This window comes from Adiantum capillus-veneris, chromosome 16 (assembly GCF_014529385.1).
Source record: "Adiantum capillus-veneris isolate H3 chromosome 16, ASM1452938v2, whole genome shotgun sequence".
Taxonomy (NCBI): Eukaryota; Viridiplantae; Streptophyta; class Polypodiopsida; order Polypodiales; family Pteridaceae; genus Adiantum; species Adiantum capillus-veneris.
This window is the reverse complement of record NC_140946.1, coordinates 62,331,160-62,357,339: the sequence shown is the minus strand read 5'-3', so window position 1 is coordinate 62,357,339 and position 26,180 is coordinate 62,331,160. Positions and strand designations below refer to the sequence as shown.

Sequence of the window (26,180 nt, the reverse complement as noted above, 5' to 3'; positions counted from 1 at the left end):
CATTGCTAGTTTTTGACTGTGCCGCCTTGATTCTTGATTTCAGAAGCTCTCTGTCACTATTTACTTCTTCTAGCACTTGAAGGTCATTCAATGACGACTTTCCTTCTTGGAAATGTTTTGAAGCTTGTGTAGTAGGATGTTGAGGTTGACTCTCTTCTTCTGATGCAATGGTCACCGTGGCCTTTGGTTTCCATTGTTCCATGGGTTTTTGTAGAGTCTCTTCTTGAAAATATTCATTCATATCCTATATTGCTTGTCCTTGATAGTCAATCTTGGAATCAGTCATTTCCTGTTCTTCTGTGCATTCTATGTCTTCAGTTACATCTTCTTTTAGCTTCTCATACTCTTTGATTTGTTCAATCACCAATGAAGAGTCCACAATAGAGAATTTATTTGGTAGATTTTCAGCTTCATCCATTGATTCTATTTGCATGTCTTCCACTTGTGACGTGGCACTAAGATTTTTTTGTTACCTCTGCCACCTCTTCTTGTGTTGGCTCACTATCGTCAGAATGTTGGATTCTTTTGCTCTCGAACCTTGAAACGAGCTTCATCTTCATCACCTTGTGGATGCTTTGACTTGTCCTCATTGAGGTTCTTTAAACGATCTTGAATTAGCTGATTCAATTGATATTTTTTGAAAGCGTGATTCTCTATGATAATGTCGTTGACACCCTTGACTTCAAGCAACTGTGTCTTGAGCCTATCTTTTGTGCTTTGCGACAAGATCTTCTTCTTTTGTGGAGATCTTGTTGGGGATTCTTGCTTCCGTTCCCTTGTTGTCACTGTCTGAACTTTTCTTTTGGCTTGTTGCTTCTTCTTTTCCATGTAGAGATTTGCTGGGTAGTCCTTCACTAAATGACCAATGGCACATTGGTCGCAATATGTTGTTATCTTAACATGTGCACCCTTTGGACGAGGCAACTCTCCATAATACTGTTGATAATGGTTCCCTGTGGTATCTAGATACAGATATGACCTTTTCTTTGTATGCATGAACCTGTAGATTACGACTGCCTTAGGTGTATCCACTGGCTTCGTCTCTTTATCCTTCATCTTCTTGTCCTTGAGAAGCTGAAAATAGATTTTATTATTGCTTGCATACAAAATCAAATCACTATCCATGATTTCTAGCAGTTGTAATGCCAATTCTTCCATCAGTATATGTTCTTTGACGTGGGGCTTCTGCATAGCCTTAGGGATATGTTTCCGAGTTGATTTTGGCGAGTTCAGCACCGAGGGTGAAGATCGAACCGAATCTTTGCTTTTCGTTTCCCTTGATGGTGCTTTTGGACGGGGTCCAAGTATGTGACTTACAGGTTGTCCACAATTGCTAAACTCATCCATATTTTTCACATCCGCTATTTCATAGTGCCTATCGTATTTGTCGACCACAATGACATCTTGACCTGACTTTCTACATTGGGCATTGTGAATTTCAGTGGTCTCTCCTCCAGCTCTGCATCTTCCAATGCTTCTTGAAATTCCACTTGGACTCCTGAAAAGGACACTACTTCTTGTAGAACTGGACTTCTTAATCCCACTCTTGAAGAGATAGGGTCTCTTTGTTGAGTTTGAACTCCCCCCATCTGATAGGGTTCCATATTTGATGTTGGAATCTGTTTAATGCCTGATGATATGACTTCTTGTGCTTTGTTAAGTAGCTCTTGAGACCAAGCTAGTTCTTTTTGAAGTTGTGTTATCTTCATAACGGGTACTTTCGACGTATTCCCTGTTTGTGCAATTTGGTGTGTTTGTGCTTTGTCTTGTGCTGGTGTGGTGCATGAGACTTGTATCGTGTCTTTCCATGTTGTGTCTTGTGTTGTGCCTTGTTGTGTGTCATGTGGTGTGTCACTCATTTGTGTAGTGACAGCTATCGTTGTTAACTCTTCCAAGTGCGTAGTTAGAGGTAAACCCATGACGAGATATATACATTACCACCTTTAGACATGTAGTCTTCTCCTCTTGAGCCAAACACTTCTGCTGTAAAATAATGATTGTTTTCTACAGGAACTTCATGACTTGTGAAAACCCTATAGTATCGACCGTCTTCGTCTCCATAGAGGGTACCAATTTTCCATTTTCCATCTTGTGCTTTGTACAGAAAAATACTTGGAGGATATGTGTAGAGTTCTGTAAGTTGATCCTTGTACAACATTTCTATCTCATTGTCGATGTTTTTTTCGTGCCTCATGTAAATTGATCCCAGACAATCTTCCATGAAATCTGGATGTGGGTGTAGTACATTTTTCATTGTTTCAACTTCCACATATTGAGATGTCCGAGTTTCCTCTGTATCTTTCTTTGTCTTGATGTACGAATTCCGATTGTCATCCTCATAGCATGGCACTCCTTTGTAGTATCCAATGAGATAGATCCAAATTTGCTCTCTTGTAATTTCTGTGGATGTACTTGAAGATTCTTCCTAACTGGTCTGATTCCTTTGAGACACCATTGCTTTCGCCTTGACTCCCTTGTTGTACCTGTTCAGTGATATCTCTAATTGCTTGCCTCAATGCTAATAAAAATTATTAGCACCCTTGTGTCGGTCTTTTTCGCTTGAGGTCCTTTAGCTTTTGAGGATGTCTTAATCTGCGAGTTTTCTGAACTGGACTTTGCTTGCACTACTTAAACGTCTTAGCTCCCTTGCTTTCCAAGACTGATACTGTCTTGTTTGGCTGCTTGCTTTGCCTAGAGATTTTTAGCAGGCCTCGATCTATTGGAAGCACTGTGATAAGTTATGCAACTTACCACTATACTACAACGACTGCTCCCTTCGAAGCGATTCTTGAGTCGAGCTAACCTGTGTTCACTTTAGCACACAATCTACAAAATTCTATTTGGCTCGCAAACTTTTTCACAATGAATGCAAAAATTCTTGATGTACCTTTGACGGCCACACTTGTTCCTTGAGCTCGGAAGTGACTTTCAAGTTCGCTTTTAGCAAAACTAAACTTAAGCTAGCACAAAAGAATTATGCACAAGTCGCAATGATTTGCTAGCAAAAATCTTGTGTTAAAGTTCTCCAAAACTTGCGACTGTTGTTGCAAAATCAAGAGTCCTTGTGTATGGTCTTACTGCTACCAGATTTGTGTATGGACGCTCAAATTTTACACTAGGCCGTAGTTAACTTTTACACCTTCCCGCGGGTGACCAATGGTTTTTCCAAAAGATAATTTCAATCTGCTAACTTAGCAATCTTCAAAACCGTGACCGTTTTCTCACAATTCTTTCGAACTATCGGTTTTAGACACTCCTGACTTTCGGATGCATTTTGAAGCCTTAAACGATGTTTTTTTCAAAGTTGAACTAAAAGATTGCCATGGGCATACATTCAGTTCAAGTTTTGCTCTAAGATCTGTAGTGTCGCTCTCAAGCTATGTTTTGATATAAAAACTTTTCCAATCCAATACCGTTTGTGAAAGTTATGGCCAAAACAGTGAAATGCAGTTTAGAATGGTCAAAATGAGTCCAAATTCAATTTTGAAAAAAGTTATGGAATCCTTGAGACACTGGGAACACCCTTGTATGATCAAAATTACAGTTGGTCCCTAAAACTGGCTTGGAGACATCCTACGTGTAGGATGTCTATATTATGCTCAAAATTGAACAAAATTTGGTCCAGAGACTCCCCTTGAGTCCAACAACACAATGGTATGCTCAGAATTTCATTTGGACCTGAAAATGGCCTTGAGACATCCCACACGTAGGTGTCTTTTTTCTCAGAATGACTTGAAATTTTCACCCTAGCTTCTCCTTGATGTGCTGATCACAGTTATTTTTACTTTTTCATTCAGACACCTATAGGTTGGTCAAATGATCAAGAATCTGCTCCAGAAGCTTGATGTCTATTCTGATGAATTCCCAATTCAAATCAACTCCAAATTGGACCAAATTTTCCTAGGAGGCTTATCTTAGGCTATATGATAGCATGGTATGGTCACAGTAGAATTTTGGTCTCAAAATCATGCAGGAGACATCCTACGCGTAGGATGTCTTTTTGCCCAAAATGAACCCAAACTTGGACTAAATATCCCCCTAGTCTTCAACAACCCACTGGTATTCTTAGATTTGAGTTTGGATGTCAAAAGACCCCAAAACTAGATATTCTTACCTTTTGTCCATCCAAAAACGCTAAAGTTTGTTCAATCTTCACTTTCACTGACCCAAATGAGATGAAATTTATCACATGCACTCAATACAACATTTAGAACATGCCCTTGGAGTCATCCTATGGTTTAGTCTCAAAATTAGGCCTTGGACACAATATGGGTAGGATGTGTGGCAATTCTTGTCTTTTGGCTTTGATCTGTCAAAATTTGGTCAAATTTCTACTTTCCAGGTGAAAATAGGGTAGAACCTACCTTCTAAACACACTGGTAACCTCAGATTTTCCAAAAAGTGCCCAGATCACCCTGTAGACATCCTACGAGTAAGATGTCTACTGCTGATTTTTTCAGACTGAAGTGTCCCTGATGCTTCCTTATGCTCTCAGCAAGTGCAAGTATGCTTCACAATTGCAAAAACATGCAAAAATCACTCAATTTAAGCCTTTTCTGAAATTTTACGTTTTTTGACTCCGCCTTTTGGCTTTTGGTCAACAAAAATAGGGAAAGACACTCAAGTCAATATGTTACTAGGGTAAAACCTACCCTCTGAACCCATTGGTAACCTCGTTTTTCCAAATTCCCTGTCAGAAGTACCCTGGAGACATCCTATGCGTAGGATGTCTTTTGTTTAAAACTGCAATTTTTTTCTAGCAGTAGTATTCCCTATGCTCTGTAGAGCTCTGAGCAAATCACAAAAACTTTTGGACTTCAAATTAGCTTCCAAACACAGTTTCCGTTTTTTCTACTTAGCGTTTTCCACTTCTCTGATGAGCCTAACTACAAATAAGACATGCATAAAGTACTCTAGATCAGCAATCAAGATATCCTACTTACCCTACTCCTACTCATCAATGTGAGATGGTGATTTTGATGTCTTGGTTGCTTCCTAGCCTCACACGGACTCTCAAGTCAACCTACCACCACATCTACCACCCCAACTCCTAATCTCTACACCACAACCTACTACTACCTAATACTACCTAAGACGGAAGATCCAGGCTAGACACATGCTCCCTAGACTCCTCCTAAGACCTAGAGATTCCACCACCTTCTAATCCTATCTAAATGTAAAATAGTACTCTGGCAAGCCAGAGGGACCTCTATCCTCAAGGACTAGTCTCGGTCACCTACTTAGGGCCCTCGTCCCCGGCAGCGGCGCCAATGTTGGACGGATACGCCATGACGGACGTCAGCATAACGAGAACTCACCTAACATATAATGTCAACATAGGACGGAGCTCGACCCGCACGCGCATGGAAGCAAGCAAAGGGTGTCAACCTCTACTTGAGCGACTGATGACTACTTCCTTAAGAGATATCAAATCTACATGCCATCGGTTCTGCGAATGTGAGAGTCTCCTATGATGCTACCGCAAGCCAAAAGCCCATTAGACGTTCTCGAAACGTTACGAAACTTGAGGGATATCCTATCAACACCAATAGGCCACTCTCCCTAAGATCCGTGACAAAAAAAACCTACTCAATACCCTCAGTGCAGAAAACACGTAGGATGTCTGGCCGGTTTTGCAGGTCGATGTTTCCGAAGACTAAAGTGCCTAATGTGTAGCTCTACTCGCTCTGATCATGTGGATATGCTGAAAAGAAAAAACAGAAAACAGTTACTCACCAAAACTCCCAAAGTAGCTCGCGGGTGAATCTGCCAAAACACAGAGGAACGCGCGTGATGTAAGCATCAACGTGTAGCTCTCCTCGTAGGCAACACATTGCTGCTCTCCGTTTGGGATTCCGACCACCGTAGCTCTTGTAGCACACACACACTCTCTCTCACTCTCTCGCAGTCTCCCAACGACACAGAAGATCAGATTATTCGAAGTCTTTTTACAAAGCTTTAGGTTTTGGCTTATATACTAAGCCTTAGAAAACCTAATGTCTGACCAAAATGACCTTATTTGTTCCTAGGCTCCTATAGAGCTTAATTACAACACCGTGAGCTCCCTTTGCTCATCCAACAAGCATCTCTGACCAAAATACAATTGTCGACTTAAAATATGAAGTTCCCGTAAACATTAGAAAAGTGGCCATAATGGCTCAAAATAATAATAACGGGATATTCGAGGATGTCCTTGAGCTTGTATCTTCACATTACAACATCCATCTTTGTCTTCATCACTTCATCAACATCTTTATTTGGAATCTTTAGATAATCGTTGAGGAATCTTTATGGAATCTTTGTGGAAGCGATGTTGAAAGGTTGACCTTTCAACATACGAACACTCCTTCTTCTTCTCAATCTACTCTCGTACCCCGCTAGCTCTCGCCATCTTTGAAGGTGTGTGAGGTTCTGGGTCTGAGACCAGGAGGGAATTGATGTTGTGTTTGATAAGTGTTTTGCTTAGTGCATGAAGTTTCCATCTTCATTGCACCAGCTAGTATTGAAGGAACACAAAAAATTGTATTATAAAATGTCTCTCTTCATGGGAGAAACCATAATACAAAGCCTTTTGGAGGGGGGACCTGCTCCATGCAAATCCGGTCCTCAACTGTTGGCAATTGCTTAATTTTGCTCTCTTTTGAAGTATTGTTCATGCTATCTAACTAGGTGTTATTCTTTTTGTTGCTCTCTCCACGCAAGCACTCTTGTTATTCTCATATGGAAGTTATTCTAATGAAATGCTCACTATGTTCATGCTATTTTCCGCTACACACAAGTTACTAGACCATTAAATGTTACATTGGTATTAGAGCACAAGGTTTCTCTTTTCTTGCTCAAGAAGGGAGGTCCTCAAGCTAGCTATAAATGGTTTGTAATATTAATTGCATGTGAGTAAGTAGAATAGGGATTTTTCAGCCTTGCAGTGCGCCTGCCTTTGTGCAGTTAACGTGGCATCACCGGCGAGAGCTATGGTCTTAATAGTGGAGTCCTACGGAACTTTCCTACAACTTATTGCCTACAACTTAACCACTATTGAGCTATTAGAAGCTTGACATGAGCCGGTGCTGTAATTAAGCTGAATGAGCCTCTCTTCTATTCCTTGCAATCAATTGTATTCGAGCCATGGGTACAGTAGCTTGAGTGCTTTTTCTAAAGGGGTAAAGAGGAGTAGCAACTAGGGCTTGAAGTGCCAAAGTACACCTAAAAATTTTGCACCTAAAAGTTGTTAGAATGGCTGATAATAGTAAAGAGAGTGAAATTAATGTTGATAGCTTTGATTTTGCTAATGAGCAAGCTACTAATGATGCCCCGATGGTTGTGAACTATCTTGTTTCTAGGCTTCAACAAGCTATGGGCAATCCATCCATCCATCGAAAGTGAAGTGCAACGGCAGCTTCATGCTCATGGAATTCTCCAAGCTCCCCACCATGACGAGAGAGCACCTAGGAAGCCTCCTTGCGAGACTTCCAAAAGAGGCCTCTCTCCGATTCGGGAAGAAGAAGAGGATCCCATGAAGCGCTCATAAATTTTCTCCTTGATGATGCATCTCCTTCTCAAAGGAGAACTCGAGAGCCTCCACCAAAGGAATGAGAAATAAGTGAGTCTCCCGCCACCTCGATGGAGATGGCTCCACGAAGACGGCAGGTTTGACTCTCTCCATCACCTCCAAAAGAGAGAGGACCATCGTATACTTCTCCACACCATACTTCAAAGAGGGATGGAAAAAAGCAAGAGAAGGAAAAGACGAGAAAGAGGACACCCTTTTGTCCATCTTCTTCATCCTCTTCCTCTTATGTAAGTGATGGTGAAGAAAATGAAGATCAAGGAAAGAAAAAGGCGAGAAAGAGATCACCCTCTTCTCCATCTTCCTCAAATTCTTCATTTCTAAAGAAAGTGATGGTGCAACCTTTGAATCATAAAAAATAAGAGGCCATAGGAAATCCTATGCCGCGTGGAAGAGGTCGTCCAAGCTCAAGAAATTCAAAGAGGGAGAGAAGAGCATCTCTTTCCTTACCTATGATGGCACTTTTGGTGCTACGGACAAAGTCTTGGCCTTTATCCAAGAATCCGATGTGGCATTTGGAGATGAGGGCTTCACAGCGTCATCTAAGCTACGCCATGTAGCTATGCACTTTTGGAAGTCGGCCAGACAATGGTGGTCTAGCCTATGGGCCAACGATGAAGCTCCATGAACATCGAAAGCTTTAAGAGCTTCCACTATGAAGCAGTTTTTGGCCACCGATGCCAAAGACAAAGTACTCACCGAATTGGGAAGCTTCAAGCTCTCTCCCTACGAATCCATTCACAAATATGTAGACAAGTTTTGGGACCTACAACTCAAAGCCATTGTCTTCAAAAAGTTGGATTTTGGAGAGAAAGAGCAACAATTTTGTGCGGGCTTAACTGAAGAAATGGCGGAGTATGTCAACTCCCAAAGGCCACGCACCATATCGGCGATTATACACCATACTATGGTGGCCTCTCGAATCAATTTCCAAATGGGGGATAAAGAAATTCTAAGCCCATGGAAAACAAGGGTTCCAATGAGCCTAAGGGGAAGGACAATGTCCAAAAGTCTCCTAAGGGCAACTCCAACAAAGCTAAAGAGAAGAGAGTTTATAAAGGAAAAAATAAACTCTCTCCTGAAGAGCTTGAGCGTTACCGCAAGAATAACCGTTGTTTCTAGTGCGGCGAGCAAGGGCATGCGTACCACGCATGTCCCCAAAAAGAACACCCGCCATGAACCTCCTAGAGATACCTTGGTCGAAATCCAAGAGGAGGAAATTAACCACAAAGGATCTCCTTTATGCCATACTTGGGGAAAGGTAAGAGAACATGATGCTTTTATTCTCTTTGACCCTGGTTCTACTCAGAATTTTATATCTATAGAATTGGTCATCAAGCTAGGCATACAAGCCTACGAGATGGGAGATGTCCTACCCGCAGATGATGCTTTCAGACGGTGCTTTCAAGGGGCAAGAAGCTTCAGTCACTCCCTTAATTGGGAAATTGATTCTCCATGTCCAAAGCTATGTGGACAAGAGGACTTCTTTATCTCTCCTCTCAAGCATGAGGATGTAATCCTAGGGGCACCATGGTTTGATCGCATAGCTGCCAGTGTTAAATTCCCTGAAACGAGAATCTCCTTTAAGTTCAGGAAAAAGACATGTATATAGATGCTAAGGAAATGGGTAACACTATACCCATTGTACATACACTAGCTTTCAACAAGTCAATAAAGAGCTCCATGTACATGATTTTTGTAAAGATTCTCAAAATGAACCTAATGTTTTAGCAAAATAAAATATACACAATAAAAAGGAATTAGAGTTATCCAATTTTCTCAAGGGGTTTCAGGATGTCTTTATTGACGACATCCCTTGTGAGCTACGTCCTAAACGAGGTAACGATGACCATGCAATTGAACTTCTTCCACGAAGTTCACTGCCTAACAAACCTCCTTATAGAGTTTCTCAAGATCAACAAGAGGAGATTATGCGGCAAGTGCATGAGCTAGTTGAGAAGGGCATGGTTATGCCTAGCTCATCTCCATTTTGTTCTCATGTGCTACTAGTGCAAAAGAAAGACGACACATATCGTATGTGTGTCGACTATAGAGCACTAAATAGGATCACTTTAAAAATAGGTTTCCCGTTCCACGGGTAGAAGACCTATTTGATAAGCTACAAGGGTCCACCTACTTTAGTAGGATTGACGTAAAAAGTGGCTATCATCACATAAGGATAGTTGATCAAGACATTGTAAAGACCGCATTTCGCACTACGTTTGGTCTTTATGAGTACATTGTCATGCCTTTTGGCTTGATCAATGCACCAACCACATTCAACCGCTTGATGGAGAAGCTATCCAAGCCTCATTGAACCTTTATTGGAGTGTTCTTTGATGATATCATCATCTACTCTAATTTATTAGACGAACACAAGCAACACCTCCAGGTAATATTTCAAGTTCTAAGAGAGAATAAACTTTATGTTAATCGAAAGAAAAGTGAGTTTTTCTTACAAGAGATTCAGTATTTAGGTCACATTATCTCTCAAGATGGCATCCAAATGGATCCATAGAAGTTAGAGGTAATAAAAGGATGGCCCAAACCAAGGAATCTTCATGAGTTAAGAAGCTTTATAGGTATGTGTGCATACTATAGATGCTTCATAGAAAAGTTCTCACTAATAGTAGGACCATTACATGACCTAGCAAAGAAAAAATTTAGGTACACATGGTCTTCCAAGGAGAACAATGTTTTCAAAAAGCTTAAAGAAAAGCTTATCTCTCAACCTGTGCTTACACTACCGGATCTCTCAAAGCCATTTGAGGTCCAATGTGATGCTTGTTGTGCTTGCCTTGGGGTTGTTTTGCTTCAAGAAGGGCACGCCATTGGCTATGAAAGTTGAAGGCTCAACCCTATTGAGCAAGCTCTAGGCATATATAAAAAGGAACTCCTTGCAGTTCTACATGCCTTAGACTCTTGGAAGCACTCTCTCTTGGGGACTCCTTTCATTCTACGAGCGGATCACGATAGTCTTAAGTACTTTATGACGCAGACCAATCTTTCCAACAAACAAATGAGGTGGGAAAATTTCCTTTCACAATTTCATTTTCATATTGCTCACATTGCTGGCAAGCATAATCAAGTAGCCGACGCACTCTCAAGACGGCCGGGAGTGAATGCGGTTTCCGTAGCAACTCACAATGGTCTATCTTCTATGATAGATGATTATGCTATTTATCCCGATTTTAGAGATGTGATTTCATCCCTTGCACTAGGGAAGAAAGAGGAACCATTTACTTTACAAGATGGTTATCTTCTCTATGGCGATGGACTATGCGTTACTAGCTCGCTATGTGAGAAAGTAATGTATGAATCTCATGCTCCTCCTTATGCCGGGCATAGAGGGATTCAGTCTACACCAAAGGGGATTGAAACATATTTCTTTTGGCCTACCATGAAAGAAAACATACAAGTGTATGTTTTTAAATGTGTGGTATGCCAAAAGACGAAGTTTGATAGAGAAAAGCAACCTGGATTTCTTCAACCTTTGCCAATCCCTATTTCACCATGGGAGAGAATATCCGTGGATTTTTTCTTTGGATTTCCTAAGTCTATCCATGGGAATATAGGAATATGGACAATAGTAGATAAGTTCAATAAACAAGCTCATTTTATACCTATCAAAGCCTATCAAATGGCAACCCTCTTCATTTCACAAATCTTCAAGTACCATGGCTTGCCAATGTCCATACTGTCGGATAGAGATCCTACAATGACTAGTAATTTTTGGAAGGGTCTCTTTGAGAATTTAGGAACAAGGATAAATTTTTCTTCGGCCTATCCACTGCAAACGGATGGCCACAGTGAAATAGCTAACCTAACAATTCTTGATCTACTAAAAGCCTATGTAGCGGAAGTGCATCAAAGATCCCAATGGGAGAAGTACTTACTCTTAGTGGAGTATGCCTACAATAACACTGTACATACTTTCACGGGAAAAGCACCTTTTGAGGTAATTTAGGGAAGATCAAAAAGTCCCTTTCTACTTAAGGTACATCTTTGCTGCAGATGAGTATAGCCAAGACCTACAGGAATCTTTCCAAAAGATTAAGGATGCTATCTCTATCTCACAGCAAAGGCAAAAGGTTGTTGCTGACAAGCACAAAAGAGCCCACGCCTTTAAAGAAAATGATTGGGTCTTAGTAAAATTTCTCAAGGCACATGACGGGCAAGAATCCTATGGGAGAACAAAAGTACTATGCTTAGTTAGCAAAAAGGTACTATGGTCCCTTCTAGATTCTTAGGCCAATCAATGAGATGGCCTATCAACTCAAGTTGCCCAACCATTGGCTCGTACACAATGCTTTACGTGTGATCCTACTAAAGCCTTACAAAGGAGAGCCACCTCAAGAACCAACTATTGAAGACCCACCGCAGATCGAGGACCAAGAAGAGGTGCTGCAGCTCGAGTCTATTCTCTGACATGAAGACAAGGTACGAAGAGGCGGTAAAACTATCCGACGATATCTTTTTAAGTTTAAGAATTATCCTTTTGAAGATGCTAGATGGATGCAAGGCATACAATTAAAGGATAACCTAAACCTTTTGATTTCTTACAATGCTTCCCTAGAGTAAGCAATTGTACGAATATTTAAAATGAACAAAGTTTTCATCTTATAAGACTCTCTTTTTCTTTATTGTGCACAAAAATGAAGTAGTATGCATGCTTAGATCAAGTTTGCAGAGACGACATCTCCCGAACACCAAGTAGAGCTTGTCAATCTAATATGGAAGACTGATAGGACTAATGTGCAGGCATGCTTGTGGCAGCTTAGGCTCTCAATCTCCAAATGGCCCAGTCATCCATTATGGAAAGATGTCGTAGGGTAACATAGGGATCCTCTACCCGCTACGAAAAGGACTAATGAATATGCTTTATCTTCTCTACCCCATAGTCGAGGACCACTATGATTTCAAAAGAGAGATAATGTCATAATAATCAATATCTAATTCTCCAAAATGATTTTCTCATGTTAAACTGATCATTTAATATGGGGAAGTGCCAGGGGAGAAAAAGCTAGAATATTGGTTAAGCTAGGAGACCGGCCACAGTAGGGATCCAAAGGTGGAAAAATAGGGATCCAAAGGGGGGCCCATCTGCGAAACAATGGGCTCAAAAGACCCTAATATTCAGCCCATTAAGACTTCCAAAATGCTAAGGTTCTAAAATTCAAAGGTTGTGTCCAAGGGTCAAACATTAGGGGAATTGGATGCTTTGTGTGTGTCCCAAAAAGTTTTTTTCAAGCCCTACATAGGAGGGGGCCAGCCCAAGAAGTCGGGGATGAGAGAGAAACATCCACACACACTCACAAGCTTCATTTGTACATAGGTGGAAAGAGGGACACATGTCAGCTCCCCAGGCCAGATGCCCACAAAGTGTACTCAAATCCTATTGGATGGCCATAGAGGTGGACCAATGAGAATTAAGCTAGAGTAAATCTAGCTTAATTAGTTCAAAAACACTTAATAAAAGAACCAATAAGAATTACGCTCTCTAGAAGACTATTGGGCAGTCTCCCAAGGGGACCAATGAGCATTCAATAGCCGAATGGCTTGCCTGATTCCTATTGGCCAGGAGGCAAAGGTGTTATGCTTTTTAATGCTCTCTCCACCCGAGCACTCTTGTTATTATCCTATGGAAGATATTCTAATGAAATGCTCACTATGTTCATGCTATTTTCCGCTACACACAAGTTACTAGACCATTAAATGTTACAGCTACTTTCTCAATCTGGCCTTCGAAAGCGTGCTACAAATGCGTTGTTTTAGTCATGTTCAAGTTTCAAGGAAAAAAATCTCTTTTTTTCACAACCGCAACGTCTTGTCTTATTGCAGCCCTAGGTGACTGCCTTTCTGTAAGCAAGGCAAGGAAATGTATTTCAACAACTTGCTTTCTCCCAACTTTGGGTACCTGCTCAAGTAAGTAACCACTACTGAGATGTCTGTCATAAAACATGTGCACATGTCCAATTGAGAGCTTAATATGAAAGAGCTACAATACGCATCGAACCTAGTGTAATCAACCTAGGCTTAGGTAAAGTTCCAGAAATCTAACTTTTTGCCATCACGAAGGCTGAACCCAAACGATTAGGTGTAATCAAAAACGTTTCAGAGGCATCATATAGCTGGATATGGTCTAAAAGAAAACAAATTGCCATGACCAGTCTTCCTAATCAATTGGCATGCCTACAATGAGATAAATAAGTCCTTCCCAAGTTGCATGCTTGTGGTTTCACGAACGACAAATAGCATGTTTTTCTTGGTGTCATCTCTCAGGAAGAGTGAGATAAAAACCCTTGACAATGCTACTTTTCTTCCAAATTCTGCTAAGGTGAACATCAAATTGATGTCATCAGCGTTCATGTTCAAAGGATTTTGAAGAAAGTGGAAAATTGAAAGGAAAGACCTTCAGTTAGATATCTTTAGACACCTTGCACATCGACAAGTAGAAATGGTGAAAAGTTCATTGTGATACCATTTCAAAACACAGAAAAAAAGTAATATTCTTGTACTTCTATCTTTCTTTTGTGAACGCTTGTCCAATTAGAAACTTCGAGTCTCTCTTGGATCCGGATCCATAGTTGACTCTTCTTATGTGATAAGCTTCTCGAGATCAAATCAGCGATTTTCTTTAGGCCATACACTCGAAAAGGACACTCAAGCATGTCCAAACACAGTGCTGAGGATCACAAGTGCATAGAGGAGAGAATTTGGTGGTACTCTTAAAAGATCTAATGTCTTGCAATCTCTTGGTAAGCTCAAAATCCACATGTAAAAACAACTCAATAAACTATTGTCGCACTGAGGAGTGTTGGACTGCCTTCATGCTCCAATATTGCTATTAGCTAAGAGAAACTTATAATTATGAGAATACATATGGTACAAAGAATGGTCTTTTTTGAATACACAAGACATAAATAGGTAGATAGATAGATAGATAGATAGATAGAGAGAGAGAGAGAGAGAGAGAGAGAGAGAGAGAGAGAGAGAGAGGGAGGGAGAGCGTAAAGTATATATGTAGTTAATTGACACAAAACAAATATGACTTTCTAGACCACTTTTTGGTTGTGACATATTTCAACTCTTCACAAATGTTTGATTGACTGTGTGTATTACTATGAAATCATGAGATATTTAATTTGTTGTGAATTATTGCACTGCTCAACAAATTGTTGTGTGATTTGACTAATTCTATTATTTTGGGCTTACCTAATATTGTATTTGTGCCATGCTCATTATAGATAGACCTAGTTTTTCGCAGAATTCATCGTTTCCAGCTTGCATTAAGGTTTTCTTTCTTCAAAATATTTGTGAGAAACTAATATTCATAAGTTACAGATTGATTGGACATATATGATGACTGCCTTCTGTGATGGATTTAAGACAGGGGAAAAAAAAGGAAAGCTATGTACATTTACAAAATGACAACATTACTCACTTGACTTTCAAGTTCAATATAGTATGCCATGTTAAGATGTATTACTATCGTACAAAACAAACTAGATATGTCAATATTACTACATGAAAAATATTATTGTGCTTCCGACTTTAAATGGGTTTTAATTTTTCATTCCATAGATGTCTTTCTAGTGTATGGAAATATCAATGCAATATATAATTGAGTTATGGTCTGTGCATTCGTTACCTGAATAATGTAGGCATTGATCAAGAAATAGGGTTTTATGGGAGATGTCTTTGAGTATAAGAGATAAGAGGGCTTATGTACTAAAGATGATTAAGTCTTCCACTTCAATGGCCTAACTTTTAGGGAAACATTTACAAAAAATCACTAATTGAGTTAAGTTTATCATCGTCAACTTCAAGAAACGCTCACCTTCATAGACTCTGTTGATTCATTTCTATGCTTGGATTGTCTTTTGTTTTTCTCCCTTGTTTTTTGAAGAGTCTTTAAAAAATGAATCTTTTTTTGATTTAAATCGTCATGGTTTCATCTACACAATGAGTCTCTCCTCTTCTACGTTCATTCATCCTCTATAGAAACTTTGACAGACAGTCATGTTTTTGGCTATATCTGCCATCATTAAATCTACATTCTGATATTATTTTATTATATTGATTATCTTATGGGAAGGCTTTGACAAAGGATTGTTACCGCGATTCAGTCTATCATTCCTCAAATCCAAAAGTATCCATTTTCTTCCACTTTGTTGATCGATCTTTTGGGGAGTCTTCGACATATAATCCTTGATTCAATTGGGTCTATCGTGCTCAAACCAATGAGCGATTGCATCCATTGATCCATCGTCTAAAGACACTTCGACAAACAGTCATTACTTTGACTATATCTATTGTCCTTGAATTTGTATGGTGAGTATAGTTTTCTATTTTGATAATTCTTTGGGAAGACTTCAACAGATGATTGTTGCCTCGCTTTTATTTGCCATTTTTCAAACCAAAGAGTAAAGGTTCTTGCTTTAGTTGGAACCACCGTGGCTTCATCGACATAACGAGCCTCGATTTTTTTGCATTAGGTCACCTTTCGAAGAGACTTTGACAAACAGTCACCACTTCAGCTACATCTATCTGTGGTGATGTTATATTGTGTTATGCTAACTATCTTCTAGAAAGACTTCGACAAGTAAGCGTTATCTTGATTTTGCTTGTCGTTCTTTGAATCGAGAAGCAATCATTTCTTTCCAAAAGAACTTTGACAGATAGTCGCCAGTTCGACTATATCTGCCATGATTGAATCTGTATAACAAACTTATTTTTACTGCATTGACCAGCTCTTGGAAAGATTTCATTCACACACTTGGCCTCTTCATAGACTCTGCTGATTCATCTCTACTTTTCTCCCTTGATTTTTGAAGAGTCTTCAAAAAATGAATCTCATTTTGGTTTAAGCCATCGTGGTTTCATATAAGCAGTCAGTCTCTCCTCTTCTATGCTCATTCATGCTCTACAAAACTTTTGACAAACAATCATTATTTTGGCTATATCTGCCATCATTTAATCTATATCGTGAGTTTATTTTATTATATTAATTATCTTGTCGGAAGGCTTCGACAGAGGATTGTCACCTCGATTCAGTTTGTCGTTTTCTAAATCCAATAGTATATGTTTTCTTCCACTTTATTGATCGATCTTTTGGGGAGTCTTCGCCAAATAATCGTTGAATCGATTGGGTCTATCATTGTTCAAACCATTGAGCGATTGCATTCATTGACTCATCATCTAAAGATACTTTGACAAACAGTTGTTACTTTGACTATGTCTGTCGTCCTTGAATTTGTATGGTGAGTCAATTGTTCTATCTTGATAATTCTTTGGGAAGACTTCGACAAATAACCATTGCCTTTGTTTTATCTGCCATTTTCAAATCCAAGAATAAAGGTTCTTGCTTCATTTCGAGTCACCATGGCTTCATCGACACGATGATCCTCTTTTTTTTGCATTAGCTTATCTTTCAAAGAGACTTCGACAGACAGTTGCCACTTCGGCTATATCTGTCGTGTGGTGAGGTTATGTTATGCTAGGCTAATTATCTTTGAGAAGACTTCAACAAGTAAGCATTATTTTGATCTTGTCTGTCATTCTTTGAATCGGGAAGTGATTGTTTCTTTGCTATCTTCCAAAAGAATTTTCACAGATAGTCGTCACTTCAGCTAATCGATTGAGTTCCTCATTGCTCAAACCAATGATCCATTTATTGAGGACCGTTATCTCGATTCAGACTTTTGTTCCCTGAATCCAAAAGTATCCATTTCCTTCTGCTTTATTCATCGATCTTTTGGGGAGTCCTCGCCAGATAATCGTTGGCTCGATTGGGCCTAGCATTGTTCAAACCAATGAGCGGTTGAAGTCATCAACTCATCGTTCAAAGAAACTTCAATAAACAATCATTACTTTGGCTATATCTGTCATCCTTGTATTTTTATGGTGAGTCTATTCTACTACCTTGATAATCTTTTGGGAAGGCATTGATAGATGACCGTTGCCTCGGTTTAATCTGTCGTTTTTCAAAACCAAGAATGAACGTGTTTGCTTCATTTAGAACCACAATAGCTTTATTCACATAATGGACTTCTTTTTTTTGCATTGACCACTGCTTGAAGAAACTTTGTTGAACTGTCGTCACTTCTGATCTATCTTCCATCACTAAATTTGTACAGTGAGTTTACTTTACTACATTGACCATCTTCTGACACTAACTATCTTTCAAATAAATTTTGACAGACAGATGCCACTCAGATAACATCTTCCATCGTTGAATCCGTGCCCCTATAAATAAAAAAGGTTTTGATGGAAAATCGTTCTTCTAGCTTGTGCTCGTCACCATTGAGCCCACAAAAAATATAGGCTCACACTGAGTCACGATTGCATATGCCGTTATTTGTATATTTCATTGTTACTTGGTTGACGTGAGGATTTAATTTGGTCTATCAAACGCATTAAAATAAATAAATACATACATACATATACTTACGTGCGCAATGTCATACACATTTGCGAGAAAAGATGTCGACCAAGATTCTTGATTCAGATGTGAAGAAAAGAGTTCGATGTCAAATTATGATGGTGATATCGTCACTATCTACAAGACATATAGATGCGATTGTTGTTAGTGAAGTAAAGTTTTATAACCTTCTGCACGATTACTGGTTGACACGAGGATTTAATTTGTTGTATCAAATGCATTGAAATAAATAAATAAATAAATACAGACATAAACTTATGTGTGCAATGTCATACAGCTTTGCAAGAAAAGATGTCGACCAAGATTCTCGATTCAGACGTGAAGAGAAGATTTTGATATCAAATTTTGATGGTGATATCATCACTATCTACAGGACATATAGATATGATTGTTGCAAGTGAAGTAAAGTTTTATAGCCTTCTGCACAATTACTGGTTGACGTGAGGATTTAATTTACTATATCAAGAGCACTAAAATAAATAAATAAATAGAGACATAAACTTACGTGCGTAATGTCATACAGGTTTGCAAGAAAATATGTCGACCAAGATTCTCGATTCAGATGTGAAGAAAAGAGTTCGATGTCAAATTCTGATGGTGATATCGTCACTATCTACATGACAATATAGATGCAATTGTTGCACGTGAAGTAAAGTAGTTTTATAACCTTCTGCAAGAGATTGTCAGATCAACAAGAAAAAAATTCCCAGGTGCACTGACGGAGAAAGCATAAAGCATTTTTTGCTTCATATAATTGGCAATCTATCCAAATGTGCTCGTGACCTCGGTAATGAACTTCCAAAAGAGGTGGATAGAATAAAAATTAATCACTTCTATGATAGTTGAAGAGTAGAGAAAGAAAAGTCCAAGCGAGCAAAAGCAATAGATAATCAATTCTACTTGAGCAAGAGAATGCAGAAGACGATGCTCACTGCAGCAGAAAAAAGCGGTGAAGGAGCATCTACATATGTACACAGATTAGAGGACGTTGCTACTAGAGAAGCTGCCAAAGGTATTCATTTATTGCGGACTATATATAATACATCATGTAGCGTGACGATTGGAGTGCCTGTTGACGCTCTGGTGCTAGGCAAGAGGCTCAAAAAGGGATCATACGAAGAGACCTTTGAATGTAATGTTCAAGGTGTCTCGTACTTTCTAGCATCCATTACATACTGTGCTAAACAATTTATTGAAAGTCATGAAAAAAATACACAAATCTTTTGCACATGAAGCAGTGATCGATTTGGCACATCCTGGAATAGTTCTAGCTCTTGCTCATACTTGCAAAGAGCCATGGTGATTGCTATTTCCCTTCTTTAATAATGGAGGAAACCGGACCATCATGCAAAGCTTGCCAAGCTCTTATGGAACTTTTGTGGGCATGTTGAAACATGATTCATCAGATGAGAGAGAAGACAAGAAAAAAGAAAAGAAAAAGAAACCAAAGCAAGTACCACACATGACGAAGAAATTGCAAGAATTGATTTCACCAAGGAGGGAATGCCTTGAATAGGATTGATTGATTGGGGTTTAACTTTGAGAGATGGGAAAGAACAGAGGCCTACAAATATCACTATAAAATAAGATCACGATGCAAAACCATGGAGAGCTCCAGAGCTACTGAATATTGCTTCTCCCTATACTTGGACTAAAGTGACTGATATGTACGTTTTGGCTTGGTTGATAGAAATGTTCACAATCTTCTCCGATGAGTTTAAACACTTCTACAAAATCAAATGGAATGGACGTTCAAAAATTGACACTGGAGTCATTAAAGAGTGGATGACAAAATATAAGTGTATTGTGCCAGAAGATAGAAAAACAACAGTGGATCTTTTAGAGAGATTACATAAGCTTGAAATGTAAGAAGTGCTTACGACCTATTTATGAGATGTCACCACATCTCATTTAAGAAAATATATTTCCAAGCATTGAAAAACCTTTTGTATATATATATATACATGGTTTTCTCATTGTTAAAAAAAATTTCAATGATACTCCTTTCTCTTCTTTTTTTCTTCTTGCATTCCCAAATCATGCAGCTTCTTTGTTCTTGGATATTAAGTGTATCATGACATTAATGTAGAAACAACATAACTATGTCTTGCTCATTTTATATATAGGGTCTTGCTCATTTGACAACAATTCAAAAAGTGTTTAATTTAGTATTCAATCATTTGAAATTTTTACACAGTTTACTCTTCTTGACAAGTGAGATGTGTTTTTTATAAATCTGACATATTATTAGTCTCACAGCTATAGATTTCTTATGTCCGAAAAGAAGCTTCATAGGACAACATCATTACTTAGAGATGTATTTTTTTCATCTTCAATCATCGAACACCTAACATTTCAAGGAAAAGCAAGCACAAAAATTCTTTATATATATCTAATAGCTTGTTGAGAGTAGTGTATTTGCATTTCTGGAATGCAAAGCTTAATATATCTAAGAATACACTCAATAGAAGAACACTATGATTTTCAAACAATCTTTATCTTTATGGACTCTAGGTTCCATCCAAGCTTGTGAAAAGTACTTAGGAAGAGATTACACCATCAAAGATTTATTTCAATGCACTTTCAAAGCAACTTGAAACATTTGTCGCGATTTGATACACCTTGAAAAAAAGCCAAAATGGTTCTTATGAGCCATAAAAATTCTCTCTCTCTCTCTCTCTCTCTCTCTCTCTCTCAATGCCTCGTATCTTGAAAATGTTTCCATACGCTTAAAATAAATTGTGCTTGTAATTGACACAATCTACTACTCCTATTTTGCCAGACACTCACAATCATACCTTCTTTGCCATGTTCTGTTTTCATTATCTCACTTTAATGGTTATATACGGAGCACCAATATATAACTTTCAATATGGTTTTCCGTTCTTAGAGCGCAAAAAAAGGACATTGATGGTACCGTCTTTTGTTGCTTTTAATAGTAAATATGTTCTTAATGCTATAATACTATATATAGTGAGATTTGAGTTTTGATTTTTTGATTATTTTGTAGAACCAAGCAAAAAAACACAATGACAATGTAGTGATATTCTAATGAAAGAAAAAAGTGCATATTCAAAGAGAAGCAGTGCTCCAATCAAGCTTAGCAAAACATTTGTGAGCTCCCTTGCCAAGGACCAAAAAAGAGTTGTAAACATCACATTTGCCCCGCTAAATTTTATTGAAATGCAACCTAAAATGCATACTTCTTAACAGGTGCGCGAAGCATTCATCAATCTAGTGTCTCAAAAGCCCGTACAACAATGCAACAAATCAAGATGTCAAGCATGCACATGACACACAATATCTACCTGAAATATTTAATATTCATGCCTCAAAACATTGATGTGATCAACCTTGAAGATAATGACAAAGATGATGATGAAGTGATTGTGTATCACACACGCCCGCAAGCAGGAACCTCACTTCTGTTGTTTCACATTGTCGATCTTTGTGATGTGACATCTCAATTTTCTATTGAAGGATATGTATTAAATAACTATGGTGCACAGAATATCAATGATGCATTTAACAATAAATATTTCAAAGTGGACATTGTAGATTCACACAACTCAAACACCATCACATTTGTTATAGGAGCTTCGCTCATAAATTTTTTCCTCAACAAACTGAAAGTTGGTAAATGTGTATGCATAGAGGGTGCTTCTGTGAGACAAAAGAATAGTAAGGATGGAGGTAGTTCATCACTTTCTTTGTATTGAGATGGCTCATCAGTTGTTACTACTGGTACACCTTTTTCCGTCAACTTGAGCTTCTACCCTGCGATTAAAATTAGACCTTTGCTGAATAAAGCGACACGTTCTGGCCTGAAGAACTATCTAGGAACTATCACATTTTTCTTCATCAAGTGTGACAACATTGAAGTTAGAACTTCCTCCATCCGTGGAGAGATTTTAGTGCAGATAGACCCAATGACAGAGATCGTGCAAATGTAAGCCTCATTAAAACTTTAAATTGAAATCAATCTTCTATACTGTAACTCACACACTCTAATTTCTGCAGTTGTCTTTCGTGAATGACCAAAAAGAAGACTGCAGAAACATTGTGCGATAGATTGAGAAAGGAACAATAGGTATGCACGTGGAAATAAATATCAAATTTTTCCATGAAAAAAGAGATGCTCTACCTATTCTAGATTTGACTATCTTACTACCAGTTCAGAGCAACCGGCTTCGTCGTGAATTACTTCAGACTGACAATAAGCAAACAGAAGACCTTGTATATGGTCAAGAGGTGAGTGCAAGCTTACAATAATGTATAAGAGAAATATTACATTTGCTTTGACATGACACACAGCTTGCATATTTCTGGCGTCTTGCAATTTACAAACATAGACGTTAGTGTTCTCATTGAGGCTGCTTGTCAAAATTGCCAGTCCAATAAAATAAAAAAGATTGTAGAAAATTTTTATTGCATCACATGGAAAAGATTTACAAAAATAGTTCAAATTTCAAAGCTCCAGGTGAAGATCAAAATGTCAAAAAAGACAATTGTGCATGCACAACTTACTGGTAGTTTAGTTGATAATGTACTGCATTAATTAGGAAAGTCTTTTTGCAATGTCTACTCTAAAAAGGTCATAACTGCAAGAGAGATGATTTCTTCAGTCTCCCAAACTGGAAAATTTAAGATCAACCTTGCAGGCATGATAATGCCTTTCTCTGAACACTTGAAGAACTAGCAGAAGCGAGAGAAAGACAAAGTGCCTTCACTTTACACATACATAAAATCCAACAAAATGTTTATGACAAGAAAAAGATATACATTGTAAATAAATAAAGCTGACAAAAAAAGTTTTTTACAATAAAATAATGTACATAGAACACTCAGAACAACTACATGTGTACATAGAAGGCTCAGAACAACTAGGTGCTGTGAAGTTACTACTTTTCTCTGACCACTTTGTTGTTTCGTAAAAAAGTTCTTTAAAAAAAAAATGTGGCCAATATATTCAAGTTTACCATCTATTTTCAACTGCTATTTCTTCAGCATGTTCTGAATGCGAGAGAGAGAGAGAGAGAGAGAGAGAGAGAGAGAGAGAGAGAGAGAGAGAGAGAGAGAGAGAGAGAGAGAGAGAGAGAGAGAGAGAGAATAGACAAAGACAAGACAAATAACAACATGAAAGAAAATTATTGTCATCAAGACAATACAAGAAAAAAAAGACAACATACATGACCATTATTATTGAGTTCACCATTTATTTTTGAATGTTATTTCCTCGGTTTGTTCTAACTTTGAGAGAGAGAGAGAGAGAGAGAGAGAGAGAGAGAGAGATTTGAAACAGAAAACTAAGAACGACCAAGAACAAGACAAACAAAAACATGAAAGAAGACTCTTCAAAGAATATCGTCAAGTAAAAGCAAAGGCACAGGTACGCAATCAAAAAACACAAGCAGAAAAGAGCGACAGAGATAACGTGTCAGAAGAAGCTGAAAGTGAATACAAGCCTTATTTCAACATTGAATACTACATAGATAGACTCCCAAAAGATATAAAAGATCTTTTGGATTAAAAAATTTATGGAATGGATTACGAAATGGGGCTTGACTTATTGCTATCTTATGAATTAGATTGGAGAAGGCTTGAGGGAACAGAACCAAAAGCAACAGAGATTGCAGATGCGCTTGCATATATCTATATGCAACTTTCAAAAGTTGGGATGAGGATCTATATAAGAATGACGGCGAAGACAACAATGCTAAATAAAAAAGTAGTTAACATGGTTGTGGTTATGTGTACTTTTTAGATTTTATGAATTGTATGATGTTTTAAATAATCTCTATATTACATCCAACCATGTAGGTAGCACTTGAATCTTTGACGTTATAAACAATGACGTGTGTCTTTCATGTTCTTTATAGCAATATTTACATTCTCACAACTGCATGCGACCACTCTCTGCCTCCCTGTTGCTCTCTCCTTCTTTTTTCACAGTTTCCTTTATATCCTTGTGTCTAACTCTTACCTTTTAGTTTCCAAATGATACTGCTAACCTTCCTTTCCTTTGTCTGCAGATAGCATAAACTTGGTTGTTTCTCACTATTCCTTAGCTTTCATGACTTCACGAATTACAAAATTCACAAATTGGCCACAAAAATCCATTGAATCTACTAAGATAAAGCTGTTTTTAAAAATCTATTGCTTCAACTTATAAATGGCATTCATAGAACATAAACATATCATCGACAAGAAATTTTTTGAAAGATATCCAAAAAAATGAAAATATTTTTATTGCTCTACAATTCTTACTGAATTCATCTTGCTCTTCGATAAAAGTTCTCAATAATATGGGTCTATATATCTTGTCACAATAAAACATAGATAACATATCAGTAAAGATCATAAAATCATTTCTTGTAGACACAAAACAGAATACCTCTCAAAATCTAGATAAAATAATAGCAATGTATATACAACTCATAACTCACTTCTATTGAATATACAAGTTCTAGAATTCTTTTACGTCATGACAAATTAATCTCTTAAAGTAATTATATATACTCACAACAGTGAAAGAAAAAAAACTCTGATCATTGGAAATTCTTGTCAGAAAATGAAAGAAATCTTACTTTTTGAGACACAAGGATGTTTATTTATATATCCTGAAGTAAACTCTAGTGCACTTCAAAAAGCATACAAAACATGGACACCTGAAGAAACGAACATACTGAAGAGCTTACTAGAGACCTACGATGATGAAAACTACAACTGCATCGTGGAAGAATTTTTTCACATAATAAATGATTTCTCGTGATAAAATTGATGTTGTAAGAAAGACCAAACGCTTTAAAAAAACACAAAATATATGTGAAATTGATCAACAATTACAAAATCATAAGCTATCGGCATCTTCTACTTAGACATACTTGGAAGAAAACAGAGACACATGTACAAATATATGTGCAGTTTGTGAAAGACTTCTTTTTAAATATCAACTCTCTTTCTCAAAAAAGAAAAAAGCTAGCGACAATATGATACCAACTTGTAGTGCATGCAAACGAACAAAGAGAAAACAAAAGATTTCATACAGATCACTGAAAGAAATAGGTCTTTACAATTGAGCTCATCAAAATGGAACAAAATAGAAGAAAGACTAATATCTCCACGTATACCATTTACAAAAATACATGAATTAACATACGATGGTCAATATGGACTACGTGGAAGCATTATCAACGTACTGGCAGATCTTGAAAAGACTCAAAATATGTTACCTCGTTTCATGCATGAAGAAAACTCTATAATGCTAGGATTGAAACAAAAATTGCAATACAATCATAATTATCTTTGTGGACTTGTCCGTCCACTTTTAATGATGAAAGCAACTACTGAATTACTTAAAATTTCTCTATACAAAAAAGAAAATATTTTGATGAATGTTGATTGGTTAACACATGTAATACTGCCCAATCAAAAGTATCATTCTCAAGAAATACAATATTGTATAGAAGAAAGTGATGATGAAGAAATATATACAGATATCTTGCTACACCAGTTCAGGACTACAAACAAGTTATTGATTACAAAGATATAATTACTTATATTGCACCATGTGAAGAAAAGTATCCCTTAAGATTATTAAAAGATGAACATTGCGAAGAGCTAAGTTCTCCTACTCTTTTCTATGAAGAATCATGCATAAATTGTTACATTACATAGATCTACAACTGATTGTCATTGGAAAAAATATCTCTTGTCGGCCAAAGTGTTTTTGAACAAATTGATGCAAGATTGCGTGCCATAAAACATATAAATGATAGACCATTTGGTGGATTGGATATTATAGTTTGCGGTGAAACCATAAATCCTTTGTTTTGGTATTCAAGTATAAAATGTTATGAATTACAACAAACAATGTGCCAAGATAACAAAATATATATCGACATTCTAAAAAGAATTCGAGAGAGCAAACATACAGATGAAGACATAGCTTTCTTAAATCAAAAGTACTTTCGTTTTGTACCAAAAGAAATGAAAATTTCTTATTTATTTTATGATAATAAAACCAAAGATAAATATAACAAGAACATATATGACTCCATGGACGGCAAATCGAAAACTTTCGTAGCCACCGGCAAGAAATAAAAAAACTGTAGTAAGACCATAAGAATTCCTGAAGACCGAAAACAATGTGGAGGCTTGCACAAAATT

The 26,180-nt window shown here is 37.7% G+C and overlaps 1 pseudogene; it reads left to right on the top strand.

Annotated features, from left to right (window-relative positions):
- The first annotated feature begins 18,037 nt into the window (after positions 1–18,037).
- LOC147439161 (uncharacterized) lies at positions 18,038–22,710 on the top strand (annotated as a pseudogene).
- The last annotated feature ends 3,470 nt before the right edge of the window (positions 22,711–26,180 follow it).